The sequence below is a fragment of the Canis aureus genome, chromosome 19, assembly GCF_053574225.1.
Source record: "Canis aureus isolate CA01 chromosome 19, VMU_Caureus_v.1.0, whole genome shotgun sequence".
NCBI classification, from domain to species: domain Eukaryota; kingdom Metazoa; phylum Chordata; class Mammalia; order Carnivora; family Canidae; genus Canis; species Canis aureus.
In genome coordinates, this window is record NC_135629.1 from 55,792,133 (window position 1) to 55,809,999 (window position 17,867).

The following is a 17,867-nucleotide window of genomic DNA, read 5'->3' on the forward strand; positions in this document are numbered from 1 at the left end:
CAGAGACACAGGCAGAGGGAGAAGCAGGCTCCCTGAGATTTCTTTCTTATCCTCAGCTCTCTGTCTCGCTCCTGATGAGGCCCCATCATCAAGTGCATTTTATTAAAAAAGTGGATGAAGCAATTGGCTTATATGTCTGAGAAGACTGATATTAGAATAGCTTCAGGCATGGCTTGATCCAGGGAGTCACACAGGCATTTTTCACAGATGACAAAAGCAGGGCCGCCTGGTGGCTCAGTGGTTGAGCCTCTCCCTTGGGCTCAGGGCGTGACCCCGGGGTCCTGGGATCGAGTCCTGCATCGAGCTCCCCTGTGTCTCCCTCTGCCTGTGTCTCTGCTTCTCTCTGTGTGTCTCTCATGAATAAATAAATAAAATCTTAAAAATGAAACAAACCAGATGACAAAAGCAGACCCAGGTTGCTCCAACCACATGCCTGCGACCACACAGCTCTGAGGAGGTTAAGCCACGGTTCAGGCTCACGTTGCTCTGAATCTAAAGTCTGTGGCTTGGGAAGGAAGGTGGTCCCGGGTGAGGGGGCGACAACTCCCACTTCACAGACCGGAAGACTGAAGTCCACAGAAGGGCAGTGACTTGCTGAAGTTTACACGGTGAGCAGGGAGCAGAGCATGGACCGAATTCACGTCAGAACCCCGTGGCCTTGGACTGCACAGATGCAGGTGGACTGATGAGTTGGTCCAACTGAGGCAGAGGAGGAGAACACTTGTGCCAGAGGCCACACTGACCTTGTGCCAGCTCTCTCCGCCTGACCCAGGCGGCGCCCGCCTGCATCCCTCCTGCCAGCTACCCCGGATGGTTGTGACATTCGCTCCCCGCACTTGATGAACACATCGTGGGTGACAGGTGACAGGTGGGGCGGTCCCTGCCGCCCCTGGCTCGGCGCCCACCTGTCACAGGAGGAAACGGGAGTGGCGGCCAATTGTTCTCGGCCAGGCCAGCCGCCTCGCTCCCCGATGCCCCCGTCCCCGCGCGTTGGCGCGCTGTGCTCCAGCCCGCGCCCCTTCGCCCCCACGGTCGCCCGACTGACGGCTGCCTGCCTGCCTCCTGCCGTCTCCACCTGGGCGCAGCCCTGCCCCTGCCGGCTTTGTGTCCTTGGGCGGCTCCGTGGCATTTAATGGGCACCTACTGTGTGCCAAGTGTTGGGCTTGGCCGCCAGCCGACGCGGCCAGCCCGTACCTCCCTCTGCCACCTCCAGCCCGTGACCTTGAGCGAGTGGCCCGACCTCTCTTGACGCTGTTTCCTTGTCTGTTAAGTCGAGAGCACGAGGTGAGGTCTTAGGGGTGCAGCGCTTTGAACAGTGCCCGACACAGTCCGCGGCCTTGAACCCCAGCGAGTGTTACCGCTCTCCCGTTCTCGGGTTAGTGAGTGCAGGTCCGCAGTCCCCCATCCCCCTTTCCACCCATCCCACACCTGTGGTCCCGGGTCGTGCTCTGTCACCCACAGACCCTGCGTGCAGGGTCGGAACCAGGGTTGGGGAGATAGATCCTTCTTGCCTGGCAGCTGGACCTGGTCTTCACTGTCTCTCCCTCCCCTCCATTCCCACGAGACGCACCTGCTCCCACATGGGCTTGGAGCACGAGTGTGAGTGAGGCTCCCCACGGAGGGCACCCCATAGCCTTGGCTTGGGCTCGTCGCCTGGTCACCCTCCAGAGAGCCACCAGCTTCTCCTCGAGGGGACGGGGAAGGCAGACCGCGCCATGTGGCTGTTCTGCGGAGCCCGTCTTGCTCAGGGGACCGCATGGCTTCGGATCCCAGACTTTCCCCCAGGCCCTGACAGGAGCTTTCAGGCGTTGAGAACCATCGCCGTGTCTTTCTGGGACGTTCACCAGTGGGTATTTATTGAGCACCTTCTGTATTCCGGGCCCTGAGCCACGTGCCGGGACCAGCGTGGTGAAGAAGACAGAGCCCAAAGCCCTGCCCTTGTGGAGCATAGCGTGGGGCATAGCGGGGGGAGGACAGGAAACAAATAAAGAGATGATTAACTGTTTAACTAGGGCCTTAGCCTGGATGCGATGCTTTTAACAAACTGATGAAAAGTTTAAGAAAATGAAGCCGGGGAAGGGCAGAGGTGATAGGAGGGGTTATTTTAGGGGCACCTGGGTGGCTCAGCAGTTGAGCCTCTGCCTTCGGCTCAAGGCGTGACCCGGAGTCCCGGGATCGAGTCCTGCATCGGGCTCCCCGCAGGGAGCCTGCTTCTCCCTCTGCCTGTGTCTCTGCCTCTCTCTCTCTGTGTCTCATGAATAAATAAATAAAATATTTAAAAGAAAAAGGGGGGGTTATTTTAACTGCCTTTCCAGAGTGGTGACAATTCAGTAAAACTGGCAGGAAGTAAGGGAGTGAACTGTGTGGAGTTCTGGGGGAAAAGTGTTCCTGGGAGAGGGAACAGCCTTTGCAAAGGCCCTGTGACAGCAGCAGGCCTGGTTCATTGGAGGAGCACAAGGGGGCCCTGTGGCCGGAGCAGAGTGAGCTCGGGGTGGAGGGGGGTGGAGGGGACGGGGCAGGTCCTGCAGGGCCATGGGGATCACTGGAGGGACGGGGCTTTTACCCCGAGGGAGGTGGGAGCCCTGGAGGGCTGTGGGCAGAGGGTGGACCTGGCTCAGGGGCTCATGGTGCCCTCTGGGGGTTGCTGGGGGGGGCGGGGAGAGGTGTCAGAGACAGGAAGGGCAGGGTGCCGAATTTGTCCAGGTGAGGGGTGACGGGCAGGGGCCCAGATGGAGAGGACAGGGGAAGAGGGTGGATCTGGAAAAGTTTTTTTAGAAGAACTAGTGGATCTGGCCAAGCAGTGGACCCAGGGTGGGGTTGAGTGGGATCCAAGGTGATGGCCCCAGCATCCACAAGGATGGGAGGGGCGGGCCTGGGCACCCCTGTTACTGACCCCCCGTAGAGTTCCCAGAAGGCAAAGGGGCAGGCTCTTCCTGGAGGCGCTGGGGTGAGCCTCCTGGAGGTGGTGGCTCAGGGCCGTGGCAAGGCACAGGCTCAGTGCTCAGAGCGCCAACCCCAGCTCCCCTGCGCCCCAGGGACATGAGGCTCCCCCCGCTCCCTCCCTCTCTGTCCCACCCCCAGGGCTGCCAGCTTGGGCTCTTGGTGGTTTCTAGGCCCCCCAGGCTCCAGCTTGGCACTCACCTCCCGCCTCTGCGCGCTCGGGGCCTGGTGCCAGGCGGGCTCGGGGGACCGGGGTCTCGGGGAGCCCCCCCTCCCCCTTAAACCCAGGGTTTCCTCTGCCCCTGCCCCTCCCCCCACACTCCCGCTAATGATGGACGAGGAATGGGAGGGAGCAAGCAAAATTATATACACACGAACATATAAAAATTAGTTTAGGATCTGGGCCAAGAACCACTTGCGCTTGGCCGGGCATTGTGGGTAATTCATCGCCGATTACCATAAAAGCCAGAGCCTGGCTGACAGGCGGCTGCGGGGCTTTTGTTTAAGATTCTGATGAATATATAATCCTGCTCCCAGCCTGGAGCCTGCGGTCGCCCCCACCCCCCTTGGCCGTGCCCCCCTCCCCCATGGCTGAGTGCAGGGCCCCCCCGAAAGGCTTGGATCCATGGGGGTCACCGCCTCCGGGAAGCTTGGCTTGGCATTCAGTGCCCATTGCCATCCTTGGTGACCCCAGGCCCTGTGGTGCCTCGTGCCCCAAGGCTTGGGTCCGCAGCCCTTCCTCCACTCAGCATACATTTATTGGGCTCTGACTGTTTGCATGGCCCCATGTGGGTGCTCTGGGTGCTGGGGATGCTGAGGTGGATGCTACCCTTTCAGAGTCTGGGGGCTCATGGCTGATGACTAAGTAAGACACGCACTTATCCATCTTTTATTTTATTTAAAGATTTTATTTATTCATGAGAGACACAGAGAGAGAGGCAGAGACACAGGCAGAGGGAGAAGCAGACACCCTGGGGGGACCCCGATGTGGGACTTGATCCCAGGTCTCCAGGATCAGGCCCTGGGCTGAAGGCAGTGCTAAACCACTGAGCCGCCCAGGCTGCCCTTTATCCGCATTTTAAAGGTTCCCCATCTCTTGCCCAGGAGATGCAAATTAAAATAATAAGATCCCATGTCTTATCCAATCACCCGGCGAAGTCACGTCTGAAGCTTTTGTAATATCCAGGGAGGTCCGGGCAGCAGGCTCATGCCCTCCGGGCGCCACCGATGGGAGACCAAATAAGCGTCCCCTCTTTGAAACATCTTTTCTAAAAAAAAAAAAAAAAAAAAAAAAAAAAGGGAAACATCTTTTCTTTTTAATTTATTTTTCTGGCCAGATAACGCATACATGTGGGACATAATCGAGGACCTAGAGAAGAATGCGCAGAGGGGGAAGTCCTCCACCGCCTCCCCCCCCCCCCCCCCCCCGGATCCTCAGTTCTCTTCCCCTCCTTCCCTGGAAGCAGCCACCACCAGCCTCCTGCTAGAACCAGGGGTCCGCAGACATTTTGTAAAGGGGCAGATAGTAAATCTTTTCTGAGCTCCTCTGTGGGCAGGAGGTGTCCATCAATACTGCTCAACCCTGCCCCAGTGGCGTGAAGGCAGCCCGATTGCGCAGGGGAATGACTGGGTGTGGCCGTGTGCCAATAAAACTTTATTTATACAAACAGCCGGTGGGCCGCGTGGGCCTGTGGCTTGTAGTTCGCACCGCCTGCCCTGTTGCCCGTCTGTGTGGGCCACTATGACGCGTGTCACCATAGAAGTGTCCCCTCCCAGCATTTTCTTTCTTTTTTTTTTTTTTTTTTTCTTAAGATTTATTTATTTACTTATGATAGACACAGAGAGAGAGAAAGGCAGAGAACAGGAGGAGGGAGAAGCAGGCTCCATGCAGGGAGCCCGACATGGGACTCGATCCCGGGACTCCAGGATCGCACCCTGGGCCAAAGGCAGGTGCTAAACCTCTCCCGGCATTTTCTAATGTGCATGTGCTGTTGAAATGGGAGCAGCTGAATTGTGGCCCGCGTAGCCGTGGACTCGAATTTTACGTTTTATTGCATCGAAGTATAAGCAGCCACATGCAGCTCCCGGCTGCCGTTGTGGACAGTGCGGTTATCTGGAGATCTGGGAGCGTTTGGTGGGCGGATAGATGCACGTCCCTTTGTCTAACCAATCGGTAGCATGTTTTAAACACCTTGTGTTTCTGTACCTTGGTGCGTGCGTGTGTGTGTGTGTGTGTGTGTTTTTCTGCGCCACTTAAAAATCTAGCATCTTAAAAGTAATTTCATAATTGTGCATCTGGCTTCCCCATTCCTTTTCACAGCTGCTGTACTGATCTCATAACACTAAGAGATACTAAACTTGCCTGTCGCTCTTTGGTCCCTTGTTCTATATTTAACCAATCCCCCATCGATGAGTGCTTAGGTTGCTTTAGGTTGTTTGCCGCGGGATTTTCTATGCGCGTCATTTCACGGGAATGTGTCTGTGGGATAAGTTCCTGGAGGTGGTGTTAGCAGGCCCAAAGGGCGTGCACAGCTCCCTGCTTTCCAGCCCCACTCCCCTCAGCATCCAGAAAGAAACCTGCTTCCCCGAGAGCTTGGGAAGCATTGGGTGAGGTTGAGGGGGGAAAAAAAAACGAAGCCAACCTAAGTGTCCATCAATAGGGGATGGGGCTAACGGGGCACAGCTTTGTGAGGGAAGATGACATAGCAGGTGAAACAACAACAACAAAAGAGTCTGGGGATGTGTGGGCTCAGAAGATAAGAGGTGTCATGTGAAAGAAGTGCTCCCCGGGACACGACCCAAACAGGAGAGCAGAGTTACCTCTGCTCCGTGACTTCACGGCAGAGCTATGCAGAGACTGGCACAAACCCACAGCAGGGGTGGCTTCTCGGGGCAGAGAGGAGGGACTCTCCCTTCCTCCCCTCCACAAATGTATGTGTCTGCGGCGTGCCAGCTGCTCTCCGTGCCAGGCAGGAAGAATTTTAAAAAACAAATTTCCTGCCCTCTTGCAGCTAGCACTCCAGTTGGGGACATGAAGAGAATAAACAAAGCGCAGAAGAAGGAGAAAGAAAAAAAAATCCCACATCAGATGTCAGGGGGTGTTGTGTTGCTCTAGGGAAAAAAAAAAATTCAGGGAAAGGGAAGGGGGAGTGCCGGGGGGGGGTGCAGGGGGCGCAGAATTTTAAAGAAGGGATCTGGGAAGTCCTTGCTTGAATAGCGGTGGTGAGGGAGGGAGATTGGGACGTTTCTGGGGGAAAAGTGTTCCTGGCTGATGGACACGGAGCCCAAAGGCCTGGTGGTGAGACCTCCCGAGACGCTTGCAGAGCCACTCACGCAAGCCACTCACGGATGCCTATGGCTCTCCCGTCACTGCTTCTGATGAGCACTGCTTGCCAGAGGCTGCTGCTGGTGAATAATTAATAATAAAAATAAATATAAAAATAAAAATAATATCGTGGTCTGTCCTTATGGCTCCAAGTGGCAGCCAGCCCCTGCACACATGTAGGCTGCTTAGTCGCAGGTGGGCTCCGTTAGGGATGCTGTGAATCTCAGCACTGGAGGGGAAACTGAGCCCCAGAGCGCTGGTGGGAGAAGTTGAGAACCAGATTGGGTTCAAATCCCCCAGCTGTGCCAGTTGTGAGTGGTGAGAATTGGGGCCCCACTCCCGTGCCTCAGTTTCTCCAACTGGAAAGTGGGAGAATAATGAAACCGAAAGCCCAGTCTTGGAGGGGATTCGGGGACGTGTGCACTCGGCAAGCCTCTCCTGTGAGCCTGGCTCCCTTTGCAGGGCGTTGCGCATAGTCGGTGCTCAGTAGGCATCTCTAGGGCTTGGGGAGGTGGGGCGGGATCCTCATGCAGACCCCTGTCCAAACATGTCCCCTTCTCCTGGTCTCCCAGCGTCGGAGCTGGGAGCTGCCCCCAGAGAGATTGTGCCGGCCGTGGAACGCACCCAGCAGAGAGCCAGCACTGCTGCCCCCCCCCGCCCCCCCGCCCTGTAGCAGGTGCCTGGTCCTTCTGGCTTCTCTACTTGGCTTCTCACCTGTCGGCTGCGACTTGGCCCAAAGTCCCTATTCCCGCCTCTCCCATTCTTCTCAGTTCTGCTCACCCTTCCTCTCCTGGTTTTGCCTTTTCCTTCACGTCTGAGATCTGTCACCTCCTCCCTGAAGCCTGCCGCCGCAGGTGAACTCCCTGGGGTTGGGCGGGGGCTGCCTGGGTCATCCTGTGGTCCCTTCCCTAGCGCTCAGCCTCTGGGAGCCGGGTATACAGCAGGTCCTCTACAGATGCAGGAGTGTGTGTGGAGACGGAGAACGTTCCATCTTCAGGTGACACGCTCCACCTCGTGCCCCGAAAACCCTGTTTCCCAGCTGGAGCAGCCCCCTCTTTCCCTAGAACGGAGTGCGCCCACTTGTGCCTTGGGGCCTTTGCACATGCTGTGCCCGCTGCCCCGAACTTCCTCTTTACTCCCCCTCGAATCCTGGGAGGTTGACACACCGGGTCCCACCTTCACGAGGGGAGTCCGTCAAGGGCTGCCTCGGTTTCCATGATCTTACAGAAGCCCTGAACCCACACAGCTCAGCCCCAGGCACCGGAACACCCAGCCCGCCCCTACGCAGGTGGGAAAACAGGCCCAGAGAACAGCAAAGACTTGTTCGGGGCCACGTAGCATTCGGGGGGGTGGAGGGGTGGGCAGAGCAAATGGGAGATACACCCCAAACAGAGGCTGTTCTAGGGGGAGGCTGATAGGGAGGAGGCATCTGGCCTCACAGACCAGCGACAACGATGACTCCCCTTTCGTTTGGTGACAGTTCAAGGAGAAAGGCTCAGTTGGGCGCAGGGTGATCTTCACCGCCAACACCTGCCAGTCTCTTTATAACCATCGGGCCTCTGGCTTTAGCAACAGTATCCAGGGAAGATGGAAGAACCGGGGACATGTTTTCATTGTAACATTTTTTTTTCCTCCTTTCTGGCGACTTTCAGGGCTTGGCAGTTAGAGCCCTGCATTATGGAGTTACTTTCTAAAGTAAATTAGTTTAAGGGAGAGGCATGAGCCAGTTGAATGAAAGATTTAATGAGGGATTTGGGGGATGTGGCAGGAGTTGTGAACAAGGAGAGGAGGATTTTGGGGCGGTGGTGGGGGGGAACACCGGGCGCGTCCTCCCTGGGGACCTGGCGAGTGCGGAGGCACCTCGCAGAAGAGGACGCAGCCAGATCCGTGAAGGTTTGAGGTGGGAGATGGGCCCTGGCGGGGCTCCAGCCCAGAGAGGCCTGGGGCTGGCAGGGGGACCCCTCCTCCTGCCGCCTTCTAGCTGAGTCAGCAGCCTGGCGCCCGGGAGGCCAAGTGGGAGGCCAAGTGGGAGGCCAAGTGGAGGCCGGCTGTGGTCGGGAGGCCCTTGGGGCTGGAGCGGCGGCCCCTCGTGGGTGCCTGGCTTGTAAGCCAGGTGGGCCCAGGTTCGAAGCGCAGGTGCGTGGGCTTCTGGCTCCAGATGGTGCCTGCCGACCTCTGCCCCGCGCCCCCCGCCCCCGCCAGTCACCCCTCCAGGCCTCACCAAGTTTCGTAAGCCATTCATTCATTCATTCATTTAGAGGGCATTTACTGAGCGCCTACTGTGTGCCAGGCTCTGGGGCCCAGCCCTCCCTCCCCCCCACCCACCGCCACCCCCTGCAGAGCCCCACAGAACTTCCTGCGATGACAGACAGGTGCTCCGTCTGCGCGCCCCCGTGCCGTGGCGTGAGCCAGGCTGGAAACATGGCCAGTGTGACCCAGGACCTGCGTTTTGAATTTTACTGAATCTCATTTTCTTTTGTTTTGTTTAAATATTTTTTTATTGGGATCCCTGGGTGGCGCAGTGGTTTGGCGCCTGCCTTTGGCCCAGGGCGCGATCCTGGAGACCCGGGATCGAATCCCACGTTGGGCTCCCGGTGCATGGAGCCTGCTTCTCCCTCTGCCTGTGTCTCTGCCTCTCTCTCTCTCTGTGTCTCTTATGAATAAAAAAATATTTTATTTATTTATTTATTATTTATGATAGAGAGAGAGAGAGGCAGAGACACAGGCAGAGGGAGAAGCAGGCTCCCTGTGGGGAGCCCGATGCGGGACTCGATCCCAGGACCCCGGGATCACAACCTGAGCTGAAGGCAGATGCTCAACTGCTGAGCCACCCAGGGGTCCCTGAATCTCGTTTTTTAAATTAATTAATTAATTAATTAATTAATTAATGAGAGAGAGAGGCAGAGACACAGGAGGAGGGAGAAGCAGGCTCTCTGTGGGGAGCCTGATGTGGGACTCAATCCCAGGAGCCCGATGCTGGACTCGATCCCAGGACCCCGGGATCACAACCTGAGCTGAAGGCAGATGCTCAACCGCTGAGCCACCCAGGGGTCCCTGAATCTCATTTTTTAATTTAACCAGTCACATTTGGGTAATGGCTCCCATATTGGACAGTGGAGATAGTAAACAAGCAATGCCTTCTGATGAAAATAAGTGTCAAAAGAGAAAAACAACAACAACAAATGATTGAGGATGACAGGCGTACTATGTGAGCTGGAGGGATTAAGGAGGGCATCTCTGAGGAGGTGATGTTTGAGGGAGACCTGAGTGGTAAGAAGGAGACAGCCATGAAAATCTGGAGATGTTCCAGCTGGACTGAACATGTGCAAAGGCCCTGGGGCTGCACTGGTCCTGGAGCCTTTTGAACCTGACTCGTGCTCACACATGCTCTCTGGTGGTGGTTGTGGGGGAGCGAAGGCCGGAGCTGGAGGTAACAGGGGTGGGGGGGGCTGGGTGGGAAGGGTGCGTGGAGAAAGATGGACAAATTCCCAAGAAGTTCAGGAGGGAAGCTTGAGAGCACTTCCAGATGCGTGCTATGTGGGGGCGAGGAAAGAAGAGAAGTCGGGGCTGGCCCCCGACCTCTAGCCCAAGCCCTTGGAGGGACGGAGCTGCCATCCGCTGAGAAGGGGAGGCCGTGGGAGGAACAGCTTGGCTGGATCCAGCCACACCTGAAGCCATCCTAGGTTTGTCCAGGAGGGAAGGACGGCAGGGGTGGGGCGGGGTAACCAGCAGGTGAAGGAGGCAGCGGGGAGCCAGGGCGTGCCTGCGGTGGGCCATCCGCCTGCCACGGAGTATCTGGCAGGCAGACGTGGCGCCGGGAGCGGGCATGAGCGTGGGTGAGGCCGGCTTCTGGCCGGTCGGCACACGCTCACGGCCCCAGGCCCTGAATGCCACGCTGGGCGGGAGGGGCTGTTGGGCAACCCCCTGGGGCGGAGGAGTCCTAGGGCTCGGAGAAGGGAGAAAGCTGCCCAACCAGTTTCTCTCTGTCTCATTCTCTCTTGCTCTCGCTCTGGAACCAAAGGATGTGCAGTTTGCTGCTGGCCCCTAAATAAAACTTTTATGATTTTTTTAAAAGATTTTATTTATTCATGCGAGAGACACAGGCAGAGGGAGAAGCAGGTCCCTGTGGGGAACCCAATGTAGGACTCCATCCCAGGACCCCGGGATCACGCCCTGAGCCCAAGGCAGACGCTCCACCACTAAGCTACTCAGGGGTCCCAAAGTTTTACAAATATTGGCCACAAATGTGAGGGAGGTCGGACAGCTTGAGGGGTGTGGGGTGGGGGGATGGCTGGGCCTGGGGGTCCTGCCCCAAGTGTGCAGTCTTGCCCGCATCCATCTCTGGGCCCAACAACATCCCACCGGAGTCATCCTTTGCTTGGACGTTACCGGCCAGCAGGGGGGAGCCACAGCTTCGTCTGTGGTGGCCCCTTCTCCCCTTCCTGTTGTTCGTGAGGGGTGCGGTGGCGGGGGCGGGGGGGACTGATTAAACTCTCTGGGCAGACAGGCTCATGATATCGATCCCCTGTGGGCAAAAGAACAGAGCGCACTTGTGCTAGGTTCACTAGGTCAGTCAGCCAGCCCCAGGACCTTTGTACTTGCTGTTCCTCCCATCCCAAACTCTCTTCCCATGGGTCTTTGTCCGTCTGGTGTGCTTGCTCCATCCAGACCGTCAGAGATATCCCCTCTCAGACCTCTCCGGGCTCTCGGAGCCTTATAGCAAATCTTATTTTCTTTCTGGCATCTCCTGTAACTGCCCGGCCTTATGTAAGGACAGTGTTTCTGCGTGGGTGTCCATCCCCCCACACCCCCACTTGTCTGTGAGTCCCGCGAGGGCAGGCCAGGGCCGGGGCTGGGCCCAGGGGTAGGAGCTGGCTCTGGCAGGCCGCCCGTCGTGTCTTCAGCAGCCCCGCACACAGTAGGCGCTCAGTAACTGGTGGCAGCAGGTTGAATGAAAATGACCACATGCCACCGGTTTCTCTCCCTCCGGGCGAGGGGTGGATTGTGGGCAATTTTTATTTTCTTCTTTATGCTGATTTCCCCTAATTTTCTGCTGCACGCGCCTATTTTATAATTAGACGAAAAGTTATTTTGAAAAAAAAAAAAAAAAAAGCCCCAAATGTCCCAGCTGCGGGCGCTGACGTGATGTGGCCCCATGCTCCTCCCCAAGGGCAGCTGCCTTCTGGGTGTATACAGAGGACACACGAGCCGCGCCGTCGGGGGGCTCCCAGAACCAGCCCCCGGGGGCACCGGTGGGGGACACGGTCAGGTAGGTCTTGTAGGACTGGGCCGGCCTAACCTGCGAGGTGTCCCGGGGGCGGGAAGACTCGAGTCCTCCCCTCTTTACCATATGCCCTGTTTCTCTGCCTGCACCTGCCCCACAGTCCCCTGTTCGCCAGGCTGAGCCAGTAGTGTCACCTCCTCTCTGGTCCCCAGCTCCCCGCCCCTGCCCCCCCACCTGTCCCCCTTGCAGCAGCCACCAGGGAGCCCCGTTGAGCACTGGGCCGGGTCCCACCCTCCTCCTCTGTCGGTGCCAGGCGGGTCCTGTGCCCTTGCCTGGAGTGCTCCTCCCAGACACCCGTACCTGCTTCCTGTTCTCTCCGCTCTTTCAGGTCTCAGATGTCACCTCCTCACCCCCCACGCTCCCTCTTTAGCCTCGCATCCCACCTCGGCCAACATCCCCCCCCCCCCCCCCCCCGCACACCCACACACTTTGTTCATCTCTGTAGCCCTTACCACCAACGGACCCACCCTGGGTTTTATTTCTCTCTTTGCCCATCTGTGGCCCGCACTGGCGTGTCGGCTCCGTCAGGGCGGGGATCCCTGCCAGCCTTCGTCACTGCTCTGTGCCCAGGGCCTCAGCCCCACCTGGCACACAGTAGGTGTTCAAGGAGGTTTTTTGAGAAACAACGTGGGTGAAAATGGCTGCAGCACCAGGGTGCCACACAGTGCCGCCCTCTGGGGGGAGAATAAGCTCCGCCGAGGGCTCTCCTGGGTGAGGAGGGTCCTGGCCACTTATGTACATGTTTGCTGAGAGCCTACTGTGTGCCATCAGGCCCGGTGCTGGGGATGTGCTCCGCCCCAGACAGGTACAGTTCCAGCCGTGCCCTCTGAGGTCACAGTCTGGGGGGAGAGGCGGACCCCTGACCAGGCAGGGAACGTGTGGGGTGATCAGAGCCGTGGTGACAGATGTATGGGGCGCTGTGCAGATGGGGCACCCGGCGGGGACAGGCCAGGTCCAGGCCTCCTGCCCCAGAACTCCCCACCCCGACCGTGGAGGTGGCTGTGGTCAGCACGACTACATGGAGGCAAGAGGTCATCTCCAGGGAGACATGGGCAAGAGGCCCAGATGGGGCAGGGCCAGTTGGGGAGGGGGGGGCAGGTCCTCAGGCACTTTTGCCCCAGGTCACACAGCCTTAGGCGTCTGACAACTGGAATCATCGAGGGCCTGATGGATGGCTTATATTACAGATGGGGAAACTGAGACCGGGGGAGGTACAGGCTCTTGCTCGAGATCACATGGGAGAGTGCCTGGATTCAGACCAAGGTCTTCAGGAGCCCTGTGCCTGGGCCGTCAGCATGCAGGTGCAGGCGGAGCCCCTACTTCACTCCCGGTGGCGTTTCCCGGGGACCCGCCGTGTGCCTTGCTCAGCTGGGGGGCGTTTTGCTGCCAGAATCCACCCCCATGTCGACAGCGGGACACCCCGTATGTCCTATGTGGCGCTGGGGTGCCAGGCATCCCACCTGAAGCACCTACTGCGTGCCTCCCAGGGCTGGGGCTGGGGCCGAGAGAGGTGGGAGCGTCCCTTTAGCAGGACCCACCCTGTGTCCCTCATGAAAGCGGCAGGTGGAAGGTCGGCGCCCACACACGCCAGAGCACCTGCTGTGTGCCCAGCGCCTTGGGGACCCCAGCACGGGCCTCCCCAGTGCTGCTGGCGGTGAGATTAGATGCTCCGCTTTGTAGAGCGAGAAACTGAGGCACAGGACTCCGAAGGGGCGGCTCACCTGGTGAGGATGGGGGGGAAGGTGGGGAGTGGGTGACGGGCAAGGGGCCACCGCGGGGAGTGGGTTGTCCCTGGTCGCCTGTGCTGCCTGTGTGCCCCTCACCCCAGCTCGCTCGCTGGGCAGCCAGCTTCGGGAGGGCGGGGCCTGTCTGTCTCCTGCACCGCCTTATCCCCAGGGGCTTAAAATTTTAGTGGTTTGTTATTTTTGGGCTCCCGCCGCCCGCAGCATTGTGGGAAAGGGCTCAGCCTCGAGACCCAGGCAAACGTTGGTTCGAATCCCTGTGCTGCCTGACCTTGAGCAGGTCATGTTCTCTGTGTTCCTCCTCCCTTTCCTTTGCAAAGTGGGGGTGACGGCGGGGTGGCGGGAGCGCGCTCAGCGCGGGGCGGACACTGGGAGCCGACCACATGTGGGTTACGGGCTTCACCCAAGCCCCCGTGGTGGCACCCGAAGCATTCTCGCCGCAGAGGGGAGCCGATGGGGAGGCCGACCCCCTGCGGCAGCCGCCGGGCCTCCATCAGGGTCCCCGGCCCCCCTTGACCGCTTCCCGGGCCCCTGGACCCGCTGGGCCTCCGCCTTCCCCGCCTCGCCCGCCCCGGGAGCTTTCAAAGCCGCACGGGGCGGCAGCGCGGGCCGGGATTGGCTGCCTGTGTGGGTGGGGCCGCCCCTCCTCCTCGCCCCCCCGCCCCGGGTGTCTGGGACCTGGCACGGTGACCCCATCTGTTTCCAATCGGGCCCTGCGTGCACTCCCCGCCCCTCGTCAGGGCTGTGGCGGGTGTGGGAGCCCCCGCGTGGAGCCCCCGTCCATCCTCCCAGACCCTGCGGGGCTCGCGGCGGGGAGGGGGAGGGCGAGGGGGAGGGGGAGGGGGAGGGCGAGGGAGGCTTCTCTGTGCCCGCACCCCGCCCCCACCCTGGGGGGCTGCGAGGGCATCCTTCTGCCCCTCGTCTGACCTCCTGTCCCCGGGTGTGTGTGGGGAGCCCTCTGCCGCTGTGTCCGGCATCCTGCCCCTTCATCCGTTGCCATGGCCACGAGCGGTGCCTGGAAGAGCAGTGGGAGCGGGGTAGGGGCTCCCTCCGGGGTCCGCCTTACAAAGCGGGGGGTGGGGTGGGGGTGGGGGATCCTGGGCTCTGCCCCCCGGGCTCCGACCCCCGCAGGTGTGTGCGCGGTGCGGGAACACAGCTGCGCGCCCCAGCCTGCACCGAGGCTCCCTCCCCCCGGACCCCCGCCGCCCTCCCCGCGGCCCGCGCCCCGCTTCCGGCCCCGCCCCGCCCCGCCCCGCCCCGCGCCCCCTCCCCGCCCGCCCGGCCGCCCCGCCCCGCCCGCAGGCCCCGCCCCCGCCCCGCCGCGCCCCGCCCCCGGCCGAGCTCCTGGGCCGCGGCCTCTCCCGAGTCCTCGCTGCGCCGCGCTCCCGCTCGGGCGGACCCAGGGCCGGGCCGCCGCGGGCCGGGGAGGGGGCCCGGGCCGATCTGCGAGCCGGGAGCCGCGGGGTGAGTGCGCCCGAGCCCCGAGCCCCGAGGCCCCGCGCTTTGTCCCCGTCCTCGCCCTCCCCCAGGCTGCCGGGAGGGGGACCCCCGCGCTCCCCACCCCCGCGCTCGGGCGCTCGGGCCTCCAGGCGGCTGCAGCCCGCTCCTGCGCGGCGCCCCCACCGCACCCGTCCAGGCGGGGCGCCGGGACTCGGGGAAACTCCGGACCGTTATGCTCCGCGGGGTCCCCTCCCCCGCCTGGCCCCCAGCCCGACCTCCTCCCCCACCCTGGGGGCGGAGCCAGCCCCGGGCAGCCCTCTGCCAGCCCAGGGGCGCCCTGATGGGGGCTTCGGCCTCCTTCCGCCGGGGAGCGGGAAGCGGGATGCGGGATGCGGGATGAGGCGCTGGGGTTGGGAGCCCTGTTCGCGGCCACCCCTCCCCACCGAACTCACAAAAGTTTCCCTCTTTTTATTTGCTCCTGTACCCCTGGGGTTTGAGGATCCCAGGTTCATGCTATACCTTCCTGGGGGGGTGGTTAATAAGCCTGGGAATCAGGGCAAGTGCACTGGCTCCCACCTCCCAGCTCCCCGCTGCGGCCCTAAGCTCCATGCCTCAGTCCCCGTCATCGCCCACCGGACTCATGGCTCAGCACCCCCGTTGTTGCCTTCAGAGTCCTGGGCTTCCTGTGACTTCCTGGCTAGGGGTCCCGGCCCCCCCGAGTCCTGCCCTGTCCTGAGCCTCGTCTCTGTCTCCATCCCCTAAGGCTGGATCCAGCAGACCCTCAGAGCAGATGTAAGTTCCAGCTGGAGGCCGTGTCCTTGTTGACCTCCCCTGCTTGTGGTGTCTCCTTCTGGCCTCAGTTTACCCCTCTGAAATGGATGTGACCACGAGAATGATGTGCATAAAGTGCCAAGTGGGGCTGGGCACACAGTAGGTGTCTGATATATGTAGGGGCCTGCTGCGACCCCAGGGTGGGGAGGAAGCTACCGTCTTGGAGGATGACCGACCTGTGACGGGAGACACAGGGTGTAAGGGGAGCCCTGAGGGGGCCCTGATCCAGCCTGAGACACCCAGGAGGGTATCTTGGAAGAGGCGACAACGGATGAGCGTGAAGGCCATATTTGGGGGGCGGGGGATGAGGAAAGGTATGCTGGGTAGAAGGAATAGCAAGTAGTCCTCCCCCATGTGAGCCAGAGGGGGAGTGAGTAGAGGCGCCAGTCGGGCAAGTGAGGTGCTGGGGGTGCAGCATGGTGGGGTCAGCGGTTCTGAAAGCTGAGGTTAGGAGGCTGGATTCTAGCGAACGTTGGTGGGAGCCATGGGATGTTTGAGGGCAGAGGAGGGCCACAGTCACGTGGCCACTCCCAGCCCCAGAGTGGCGGGTCAGGGCTGGGCTAAGGAAGGGATGGGGGTCCAGATTCAGTCTAGGGCAGGGGAGATCTGTGGCTGTGCCTTGGGGGATAGTCCACAGGTGGACCAGCTGGAAGGGGGCACCTGGTGGGGGCACCCGTGTTCATAAAGGCCCAGAGGCCCAAGGCACAGCAGTGCCTCTCGGGAACTACAGTGAACTGTGGGACCAGGTAGCAAGGGGAGGCCCAGATGCCGGGCACAGGAGCTGGGAGCCCTGCAGGGTGTGAGTGGGCAGGAGGGCACCAGGTCTTGGCATCTCAGGCTCCTCCAGGGAGCTGGCGGGTAGAGGCGAGCCTGGCAGCCCGGGCACTTAGGAGGTTGATTGAGAGCGGGTCTCTGGCCTCAGATCTTACCCGGCCCCCCGCGCTGCCTGCCCCTCACCGGGCAGCTGCACCTCACCGAGCTCACTTCGTCTGTCAAATAGGAGGACGGGTGGGGAGCACTGAAGAGGACTCCGCGCACAGTGGGGGCACCCGGCTGGCATTAACCGATTCCGCCCCGTGGGACTGGGCCTGGCTGCCCATCCACACCTCCTGTCCACTCCCGGCTGCGGGGACCCTTGGGAACAGCACCCAGTACAAATCTTTAGTTACTTAGAGGCGGAACTCTGGGGTGGTGTTAGCGCATTCTCGGAAGGTTGGCACGGCTGGCCTCACTCGGCCCCACCCGGAGCCCTATCCGTGGGTGGGTGGGGGGCACCAAGGCGGGGAGGGCTTGGCTGGAGCTCTTTGGAGCCCGCTGGTGACCACAGAGCTGGAGCTTGGACCTTCCTTGACATTCTGGGGACACAGGAGTCCAGCAAGCCTAGAAGCCTGGGTCCTGCCCTTGAAGGTCTGCCTTGGAAAAGGATCTGTGGGCCTGGGCGGGGGGCGTGGGGGATGGAAGGTTGTGCAGGATGGGGGGCTTTTCCCTAAGACCCACAGCCAACGTCACCAGCCTTCCCTTCCCCCTCCTGGGCTATGGCAGTCCCTGGGGGTCAGGGTGCTCCCATGAGCCCCTGGCCCCCCTAGGGTAGGACAGACCTTGAGGTGGGGACAGGGAGAGGCAGCAGGGTGTCCTCAGGCCTCAGGAGACAGTGTCTTGTGCGGGTGACACAGAGCCTATTTGCTGCCTGGTCTTGGGTCATAATTGCCCCTTTATGCTTCCTGCGCCGCGTGGGTACACAGGGCTGGCTCCGGGATCTCGTGACCCACGCCCTGGCGACTGGCGAGCTCGCCTCTTCCTACTCCAGTTATCAAGGCCTCCGAGCCCCCAGAGGCCGCCCAGCAGGCTGTATTGAGCCCAGAGAGGATCGCCCACTCCCCTGCGATCACAGAGGCCAGGAAAGGACATGGTCGTGTGATGGGGAGCGGGCTCTGGACCCAAGGTCCCACCCAGCTGGGGGCCTTGGGCGAGTCCCTACTCCTCTGTGAGCTTCAGTTTTGTCATCTATGAAAGGGAGCATCTGCCTCCGGCTGGCTGCTGGGAACAAATGGGGAGGGGGGGCAGTTCCACACCTGCTCTGTCACTGATGGCCGGGCGGGTGGGGGACCCTCCTTGGCCCTGGGGTCCAGGTCCAGAGGTCATTCACCCCCCTCCCCCATCTTCCCGAAGCCCAGCCTCATTTGCCATCCAGGTTACCCTCTGCAACTCCCGCAGGTGGCTGCTCCGTTGTTAGTGGCCACACCTTCTAGGAAATCGGAGATTGCTGCATCACGTGGCCCCAATGCGCCTGCCTCAGTTTACCTTT

General features: G+C 60.6%; 1 protein-coding gene and 1 long non-coding RNA gene across 2 annotated transcripts in view; one reads left to right on the top strand and one right to left on the bottom strand.

Moving 5' to 3' along the window:
• PTPRS (protein tyrosine phosphatase receptor type S) overlaps nt 1-17,867 on the top strand; it is a 95,851-nt gene that overhangs the window by 15,834 nt on the left and 62,150 nt on the right. The gene's annotated exons all lie outside the window — the stretch shown is intronic.
• On the bottom strand, nt 15,138-17,231 carry LOC144290792 (uncharacterized). Its single transcript, XR_013358330.1, has 3 exons — nt 17,161-17,231; nt 16,492-16,696; nt 15,138-15,738 (listed from the first exon to the last, which is right to left on the bottom strand). It is a non-coding gene; the product is annotated as an uncharacterized LOC144290792 (long non-coding RNA).